Source organism: Lacerta agilis, chromosome 5 (genome assembly GCF_009819535.1).
Source record: "Lacerta agilis isolate rLacAgi1 chromosome 5, rLacAgi1.pri, whole genome shotgun sequence".
Taxonomy (NCBI): domain Eukaryota; kingdom Metazoa; phylum Chordata; class Lepidosauria; order Squamata; family Lacertidae; genus Lacerta; species Lacerta agilis.
The window spans coordinates 7,473,716-7,483,855 of record NC_046316.1 but is presented as its reverse complement, the minus strand read 5'-3'; positions in this window follow the sequence as shown (position 1 = coordinate 7,483,855).

Here is a 10,140-nt window from a genome sequence, read left to right as displayed (position 1 = left end):
CATATAGCAGTCTTGATACGATGCAAGAAGGTGTCAACTTGGTTGCGGAAGGCAGGGGTTCTGATTTCTTCCCAAATATCGAGTGCCTGGCTCTCTGTTGCTCTGATACTCCGCTCCAGCTCAAAACAATCTGCAGTCAGTTCCTTGCTAGTTATGTGGAACACAAAATTTAACAGTTCCAAAGCTACAGGATGCAAGTAAGTATTCCAGGTCACTCGATACTGTTCTGTATCAGTTTGTCTTTTGATCACGTTACTATTTGCATTGTGTTAACTTTGTATGATCTTGGCTCAGTATGGTGATTTGTGAAAAGGTTAGTTTTCAGTTTCAAAGAGCAAAGCCGGGAGGATGGGCATAAATCTCTGCTGAGAGGGATTGAGTTTCAGTTAGCAAGGAGGAAGACTTAAGTTGGTCTCTAAGGTACAACTGGAAGGAATTTTTTATTTTATTTTGTTTTGACTATGGCAGACCAACATGGCTACCTACCTGTATTAAGGCTGAGTGTTAGTCACTGTAGTGTAAATGGATTCTGAGCAAGTAGCTTAGTGGATACTAGAAGTTGTTTTGACTGTTCTTGTTTTGACTAAACAAAAAAAAAAATTCCCCCTTCCAGTAGCACCTTAGAGACCAACTAAGTTTGTTCTTGGTATGAGCTTTCGTGTGCATGCACACTTCTTCAGATACACTGAAACAGAAGTCACCAGACCCTTATATATAGTGAGAGAGTGGGGAGGGGTATTACTCAGAAGGGTGGTGGGAATGGGGGATTGGCTGATGGGTGTGGAAAACCTGTTGACGACTGTCAACGACTGCAATTGGTCTTACAGGAAAAAACAAGGGGTGAGATGGCTGTCATGTATAATGAGATAAGAATCCAATGTCTTTGTTCAGACCAGGTCTCTCCATGGTTTTAAGTGTGGTAATGAGTTGCAATTCAGCAACTTCTCTTTCCAGTCTGTTTCTGAAATTCCTTTGTAATAAGACAGCTACTTTGAGATCTTGTATAGAATGTCCTGGGAGATTGAAGTGTTCTCCTACTGGTTTCTCTGTCTTGTGATTCCTGATATCAGATTTATGTCCATTTATCCTTTGGCGTAGGGTTTGGCCTGTTTGTCCAACATAGAGAGCTGAAGGGCACTGTTGGCATTTATTGCATACACAATGTTAGAAGATGAGCAATTAAATAGTCCTGAGATGGTATGTTTGATGTTGTTGGGGCCAGTAATGGTGTTGTCCGGGTGTATGTGGCAACAAAGTTGGCATCTGAGTACATCTCTCACTATATATAAGGGTCTGGTGACTTCTGTTTCAGTGTATCTGAAGAAGTGTGCATGCACACGAAAGCTCATACCAAGAACAAACTTAGTTGGCCTCTAAGGTGCTACTGGAAGGAATTTTTTTTATTTTTTATTTTGTTTTGACTATGGCAGACCAACACGGCTACCTACTTGTAACTGTTTTGACTGCCACCCCACCCCCATCCCTCCTGAGGAGATGGACACCGATTTCTGAGGTCTCCATTCACCAATCAAACTCCATCCGTCAACCAAATCCCCCAAAGACAGCCCCTCAGCTGATTCAGATATCCATACAGAGTATTTGCCTTACTTGTTTGTGCTTTGTTGGTTGACGGCAGCCATTTTCAGGCAGAAACCATGGAGAGAGATCAGACAGATCCAAGAGCAGGAGAGAGGGATGGTTTTATTTTTTTAATTGGTATAAAACCTACCAACCAGCTTGCTTGGTAGGCAAACAAGCGAACTGATGCAGAGCTCACCTTCATGTTTCATTATTGCAAAGCACTCCATCTTCAAACAGGATTCTGGCTGCAAAGTCTGAGGACTGGATGGAACACGTACTTCCTATTTTACATTGCCCTAGTGCTAAAGTAGGGAGTCAAGAGATAAAAGGAACAACTGGCAAGTTTGGCCTTGGAGTTCAAAATGAAGCAGGGCAAAGGCTAATAGAGTTCTGTCAAGAGAACAAGCTGGTCATCACAAACACTCTTTTCCAACAACACAAGAGACGACTCTACACATGGACATCACCAGATGGGCAACATCGAAATCAGATTGACTATATTCTCTGCAGCCAAAGATGGAGAAGCTCTATACACTCAGCAAAAACAAGACCTGGAGCTGACTGTGGCTCTGATCATCAGCTTCTTATAGCAAAATTCCAGCTTAAACTGAAGAAAGTAAGAAAAACCACTGGGCCAGTAAGATACAATCTAAATCAAATTCCTTATGAATACACAGTTGGAGTGAAAAACAGGTTTAAGGACTTAGATTTGGTGGATAGAGTGCCTGAAGAACTGTGGATGGAGGCTCGTAACATTATACAGGAGGCAGCAACGAAAACCATCCCAATGAAAAAGAAATGCAAGAAAGCAAAGTGGCTGTCCAATGAGGCCTTAAAAATAGCGGGGGAGAGAAGGCAAGCAAAATGCGAGGGAGATAGTGAAAGATACAGGAAATTGAATGCAGATTTCCAAAGAATAGCAAGGAGAGACAAGAGGGCCTTTCTAAATGAGCAATGCCAAGAAATAGAGGAAAATAACAGAATGGGAAAAACCAGAGATCTGTTCAAGAAAATTGGAGATATGAAAGGAACATTTCGTACAAAGATTACCACAATTAAGGACAAAAGTGGAAAGGACCTAACAGAAGCAGAAGACATCAAGAAGAGGTGGCAAGAATACACAGAGGAACTATACCAGAAAGATATAGAGGTCTCATACACCCCAGGTAGTGTGGTTGCTGACCTTGAGCCAGACATCCTGGAGAGTGAAGTCAAATGGGCCTTAGAAAGCCTTGCTAACAACAAGGCCAGTGGAAGTGATGATATCCCAGCTGAACTATTTAAAATCCTAAAAGATGATGCTGTTAAGGTGCTACACTCAATATGCCAACAAGTTTGGAAAACTCAGCAGTGGCCAGAGGATTGGAGAAGATCAATTTACATCCCAATCCCAAAGAAGGGCAGTGCCAAAGAATGCTCTAACTACCGCACAATTGCACTCATTTCACACGCTAGCAAGGTTATGCTTAAAATTCTACAAGGCAGGCTTAAGCAGTACGTGGACCGAGAACTCCCAGACGTGCAAGCTGGATTTCGAAGGGGCAGAGGAACCAGAGACCAAATTGCAAACATGCGCTGGATTATGGAGAAAGCTAGAGAGTTCCAGAAAAACATCTACTTCTGCTTCATTGACTACGCAAAAGCATTTGACTGTGTCGACCACAGCAAACTATGGAAAGCTCTTAAAGAAATGGGAGTGCCTGATCACCTCATCCGTCTCCTGAGAAATCTGTATGTGGGACAAGAAGCTACAGTTAGAACTGGATATGGAATAACTGATTGGTTCAAAATTGGGAAAGGAGTACGACAAGGCTGTATATTGTCTCCCTGCTTATTTAACTTATATGCAGAATTCATCATGCGAAAGGCTGGGCTGGATGAATCCAAAACCGGAATTAAGATTGCCGGAAAAAATATCAACAACCTCAGATATGCTGATGATACAACCTTGATGGCAGAAAGTGAGGAGGAATTGAAGAACCTTTTAATGAGGGTGAAAGAGGAAAGCGCAAAATATGGTCTGAAGCTCAACATCAAAAAAACTAAGATCATGGCCACTGGTCCCATCACCTCCTGGCAGATAGAAGGGGAAGAAATGGAGGCAGTGAGAGATTTCACTTTCTTGGGTTCCATGATCACTGCAGATGGTGACAGCAGTCACGAAATTAGAAGACGCCTGCTTCTTGGGAGAAAAGCAATGACAAACCTAGACAGCATCTTAAAAAGCAAAGACATCACCTTGCCAACAAAGGTCCGTATAGTTAAAGCTATGGTTTTCCCAGTAGTAATGTACGGAAGTGAGAGCTGGACCATCAAGAAGGCTGATCGCCGAAGAATTGATGCTTTTGAATTATGGTGCTGGAGGAGACTCTTGAGAGTCCCATGGACTGCAAGAAGATCAAACCTATCCATTCTCAAGGAAATCGGCCCTGAGTGCTCACTAGAAGGACAGATCCTGAAGTTGAGGCTCCAGTACTTTGGCCACCTCATGAGAAGAGAAGACTCCCTGGAAAAGACCCTGATGTTGGGAAAGATGGAGGGCACAAGGAGAAGGGGACGACAAAGGATGAGATGGTTGGACAGTATTCTCGAAGCTACTGGCATGAGTTTGGCCAGACTGCGGGAGGCAGTGGAGGATAGGCGTGCCTGGCGTGCTCTGGTCCATGGGGTCACGAAGAGTCGGACACGACTGAACGACTGAACAACAACAACAACAACAGTGCTGTGTAGTGGCGCTGTGGGTTAAACCACAGAGCCGAGGGCTTGCTGATCAGAAGGTCGGTGGTTCGAATCCCCGCAATGGGGTGAGCTCCCGTTGCTCGGTCCCAGCTCCTGCCCACCTAGCAATTCGAAAGCACGTCAAAGTGCAAGTAGATAAATAGGAACCGCTCTGGCGGGAAGGTAAACGGCGTTTCCGTGCGCTGCTCTGGTTCCCCAGAAGCGGCTTAGTCATGCTGGCCACATGACCCGGAAGCTGTACGCCGGCTCCCTCGGCCAGTAAAGCGAGATGAGCGCCGCAACCCCAGAGTCGGACCCGACAGGACGTAATGGTCAGGGGTCCCTTTACCTTTACCTTAAGCAGAGAAGATGGGCAGAAATATTGAGGAAGCCTCTCAGTCCGGGAAATGCATTAATAACGCCTGAGTGGCAGGAGAGAGACTGCAGAGGTTTTGGGGAACTAGAATCTTTGGAGAGTCCCTTTACCTTTAGCCATCAACCCACTTGGTGCACAGAAGTGGTGCACTAAGGAAAGAAATGTCTCTGTGCCCATCAACACAGCTGTTAACTGTGCACTGTGCAATTCTAGAGTCTGCCTTTTCATGTGCTCTGTGGGTTAAAGCTATATCCTATTAAAGTTTATTCTGTATGCAAACCATTGTGCAAGGTGCACTAAAGGAAGCAGCAGCTGGACATTACGCCAAGTACATGCGCTGGAAATCCTTTTACACTGAGCACAGGCAAATTTGGCATTGTAATAAGGAGATCCCTTGGAAATCCTTCTTGTCTTCCTCCGCAGCTGCCTCAGATTGACACACCTAGAATTCCCTATGAAGTAGATCCAATTGAGCATAGGGAATCCAGTGTTTCTCCCAACCCTTGCTATTATTCCTTCCTGTTTGGATTGGGTTTTTTTTTTTTTAAGCTCCTACACAGCCAAAGAAATGGGAATAATTCGTTAAAAGCTAGTACGCCCGAGTTGAGAAATCAGATTTGAATTAGTCTAGAAAAGCGCTGCAAAGGAAAAATGGGCTGCCTGATGTCATCGTGATGTCAGGTGATTAACAGGTGGGGAGCGCCTGTGGCGGAATAATGCCTGGTTCATCATGGGTTAACCTATCACTCCCATGTTAGGTAGGTGTTCCCTGGGAGGCGGAGCTAGTTGGCATTCTAAAAGGAGGGGGAACAACCGTTAAAAGGCAGTTGGGGGTTTGGCAGTTGGGGGTGGAGGATTAGAGAGAGAAAATGAGAGGTTAGGCTTTGGGGAATGCGAGTAAAGGTCATTACCATTGCTAAAGGGATGCAGGAAATATTATAACAAAGCTGACTTACATGAGAAGATTTGTACCAGTAATAACCCGAGACATCCATGTTTTCAAGTTACCTAATAAAGTTAAATAAAGTCTTCTTATCTGAAGAAGTGTGCATGCACACGAAAGCTCATACCAGGAACAAACTCAGTTGGTCTCTAAGGTGCTACTAGAAAGAATTTTCGATTTTGTTTTGACTATGGCAGACCAACACGGCTACCCACCTGTAACTGCAACTAATAAAGTTAAAGTTACAGGTGGGTAGCCGTGTTGGTCTGCCATAGTCGAAACAAAATAGGAAATTATTTCCAGTAGCACCTTAGAGACCAACTGAGTTTGTTCTTGGTATGAGCTTTCGTGTGCATGCACTCTGTTTCGGTGTATCTGAAGAAGTGTGCATGCACACGAAAGCTCATACCAAGAACAAACTCAGTTGGTCTCTAAGGTGCTACTGGAAAGAATTTCCTATTTTGTTTCTAATAAAGTTAAAAGTGCTTAAACGTTCGCTGACTGTGGCAGTGTATCAGTACCTTAAGAGGTTTGACTAAGAGGAGAGAACAAAGCTTTCCTGTGGAAGAGGAAACCGTTTGCTTATTCTCCTGTCATACAGAGGGCTGGACAGTGAAGCCAAGGGTGCCACTTATTTGCCTAAAGGGGAGGCAAACTGCAGTAGTTGGGAACCCTGGTAGGGAGATCCCATAGGTAGCAAGAGGTTTTCAAACGTAGAGCCCTGAGGTACCCCAGAGACAACTCCCATATAAACACTGAAGGATTCATCCTAGTTGGCAGAGAAACTTAGGGAGAGTCACGGTTGGGGAAGTATCTACAGGGGAGGGAATAGGATCCCTCACAGCGCCCACCTGCCAAATTGGCTACCAAGGGTGGGGGACTTCAGGATCTGGTGTGCCCGCTTGGAAAGGTTTCCGACCCCTGCCAAAGAGCGACGGCATCTGTTTGTGACAGCTCTTAACATATGCAAGATCAAGATCAGATTTCGAAAGTATTTTGAAATAATAGTACTGACAGTGGTTAAATATAAAATGCAAGTAACTTGTTCTATTAAAAAGACCGTCTTATTTTTATCAACTGATGTTACAAAAGTATGTCCTCTAGCTGGCAAAAGCCTTTGTAGCTGTAGAGACTTCCAACTTGTGCCATATAAAAAAAAAGTCTAATTATAAACAAACAGATCATTATCTTAAGCAGTAGCAGCTAAGTGTTTCAACAGATTAGATTTGTAGCTGCTCAACCGTCCATCTTTTAGGGATCTATTCATAAAAATGAATGGTACAATTGTGCACAAACGACCAGCCTAGGGCTCAATAGGGACCTTTACTTCCATCCCTGCGGACCCTGTGGCTGAAACAATGTGGGCTGGGGTCCTTGCAAGGAAATGATGCCTATAATGGACTTATATAGGGAGCAATGAATGGAGAGACTACAGACCATGTGACTAAATGGAGGAGGAGAGGCAGGAAGGCTTCGCAAAATTATATTCCAACCCCTTTCCTTTCATTCACCTGGGTGGGACAGCGCCTACCCTTAAAAAACAAAACAAATGGAAGCTAGAGAACTCATGAACAAAAATATGTACTGAGTTTTAGAACCATAGTTGATTATTATTACAAGTTACTTAATCCTTTACAGCTGAAATCCTGCACTCAAATACCCAGGAAAAAGTTGCATTAAACTCAGTGCGACTTATTTCTGTGTATACCGCCGTGTATGTTATTGCGCTGTTAATTTGATTTTAAATGATTCAATCTGGGAGAAAAGCAGAATAAAATTTTAAATAGATAAATGTGATGTGGTACAAATGGAGTTTCTGCATTCACAATGTGAAATATGCTGTCAGATGATCGCTTGACAAAATGGCCCCAAGGGGAACAGTATGGAAACAATGTGAATATGCTTGTAACAAGTGCAGGAAATTGCCAAAAATGGGAGGAGCTTTTTTGACACATGAAAATGATCTGAAAGTGAGACAATTTTGGCTCAACCCTCCTTTTTAAAGGAACTGAACATTCCTCATATTTAGAAGTCGACAAATTCCATATATTATTCAATATTCCAGAGTTGTTAAGCTTGATCTTGGCTTGATGATCCCGCGAGGCCCTTGCAAATAGGATGCAAACCTTGGGCTAAAGATAAATGAGATCCATTCATAGCCACCGTTCTAATGATGATATGCAGCTATTCAAAGCATCTCCTGTGCAGAATGCCTATTTGACGTGAGATTAGAGAATAGCTTCTGCCTGATTCACACTAGACGGAAGGCATGGAGCGAGGTCAAGGCAGGCATGCAAGGGTATGCTGAAAATTCCTCTGAAACAGACAAGCAGCAGCCATGTGTTCACAGCTGGAATGTGCATGGAACTTACTCCTGCAGTGTCTCTATACTGACCTTTAGCTTGACTCACAGCAGCTGTAAAATGGTTGCCCAGAAACGAAACTGACATCCCCAGTTGCAACCCTCAGCTGTTTTCCTTCAGCCCATCCTTTCCCCTTACATAGCGATGAAAAGAATCCAGATTGTAAAACAATTACAGAATAATAATTGTGGAACTCAGGTCATTCCAATTAAGTTGACTTGCAGCAGGTTCACGAGGCAAAAACAATGGCCTTTCAATCCATTATGACGGCATTCACTGTCCACTAGCTTAAAGGACCCCTGACCATCAGGTCCAGTCGTGTCCGACTCTGGGGTTGCGGCGCTCATCTCGCGTTACTGGCTGAGGGAGCCGACGTACAGCTTCCGGGTCATGTGGCGAACCAGAGCAGCGCACGGAAATGCCGTTTACCTTCCCGCCGGAGCAGTACCTATTTATCTACTTGCACTTTGACGTGCTTTCAAACTGCTAGCTGGGCAGGACCAGGGACTGAGCAACGGGAGCTCACCCCGTCACAGGGATTTGAACCGCCTACCTTCTGATCGGCAAGCCCTAGGCTCTGTGGTTTAACCCACAGCGCCACCTGCGTCCTGTTCACTAGCTTAGGTGGCTTAAAAAAAAGAGAGAAGGCTAATCTGTCTATGAACAACACATTGGTCACTATTGCTAAAATCCTATGTTTATAGAGGCAGAATCTATTTGAATGGATGGTGTATTGCAATGAGAGAGGAAAGCCAAATATGAGCAAATATGTATCCGGGCTCTCTTATTTCCTTGCTGCTGCAATCCCTTTCACACACCCCCAACAAAAAATGCTGTTATCGGGTATGAGAAGGGGTGCAGCAGTCTGCAAGGAACAGGGATGATTAGCAAAAAATGGGCAACACTTAAGCAATTAATACAAGGTCACCTGGAGATCCAGGCTGGACTACTGAACTAAATGGACACAGCAAATACGATGATTTTGTATGGGGTAACTATCTCAGAATCCTTCCCTATCGTCCCTTTCTAATGCGAAACATGGTTCTTGTCCTTCCTTGTCTGCTGACCCCGTATTATTTCTTTAAAAAACAGAGGCAGAGTTACTCTTTTAGAAAAGAGTATCTGAAGAAGTGTGCATGCACACGAAAGCTTATACCCAGAACTTAGTTGGTCTCGAAGGTGCTGCTGGACAATTTTTAAATTTTCTTTTAGAAAAATGTGCTTATTCATGTCAAAGGAGCAGTTCGTGAACATAACCGGTATTACTCTATAAGCAGCAGGTCCATATACCCTTTAAATTTTGCTTCCCTTTCTCCTCTCCAGGGTCTCCAAACTCCCACCGATCCTCCAACCTGCTTGGAATTTTTGCTCCCTACCTTGAGAAGGCAGGTCCTCCTTTGGGTTAAACTTAGGATTGTTACTTAAATAAGTTACATTTTAAATTGTGGGGAGGCCTAAACTTTATGACATAATTTACCTAAAAATGCATGGATGGGCCTGTGCCTATTGGTTTGGAAGCAAAACAATGCCACTCACCCAACAAATCTGGGACGTAGAATTTCAGTGTCATGTGAGTGAGATGAGTAAGTACACAGCAATCAAAGACAATGGGAGAGGTTTTATCCCAGCAATATAGCTGTCAAAATTACAAATATCTACAGACGGTCGTTCACCCTTGCTAGTTTAAACGTGCTGCCATCTGCCTTATTGCAGGGCAGATATGTGGGTAAACCGTAAGCGGAGGGAGTCTGCCCCTGCGGCCTGATAGAGCTGGAAACCGTCTCTGATGCCTTGCCACGATGTCATTTTTATGAGGATATTCGTTCGGACTTTATCACCCCTGTTATACAGAAAATTCCAAGTGGGTCTGAACCTCAATGCTTAAAATCCCTGATAGAGGATAGGGATGCAGAGATCACACCAAGAGTGGCCAAATTTTGCGCAGCTGCCATAAAACTCAGGGAACAAGCTGTGCTATTACAAAGGCTATGGCCTCAGATGCAAACTCTAGATAATAGTTTAGAGACTAAGACCTAAACCACATTTCTAATGCCTGTCATATTCGTATTGTTTACTGTTATATTCGATTGTTAATTCAAACTTAATTCTATTGTGTTTTAGGTTCGCTTAGTAGGGCATGTGAAGCTGGTCTGGGACCA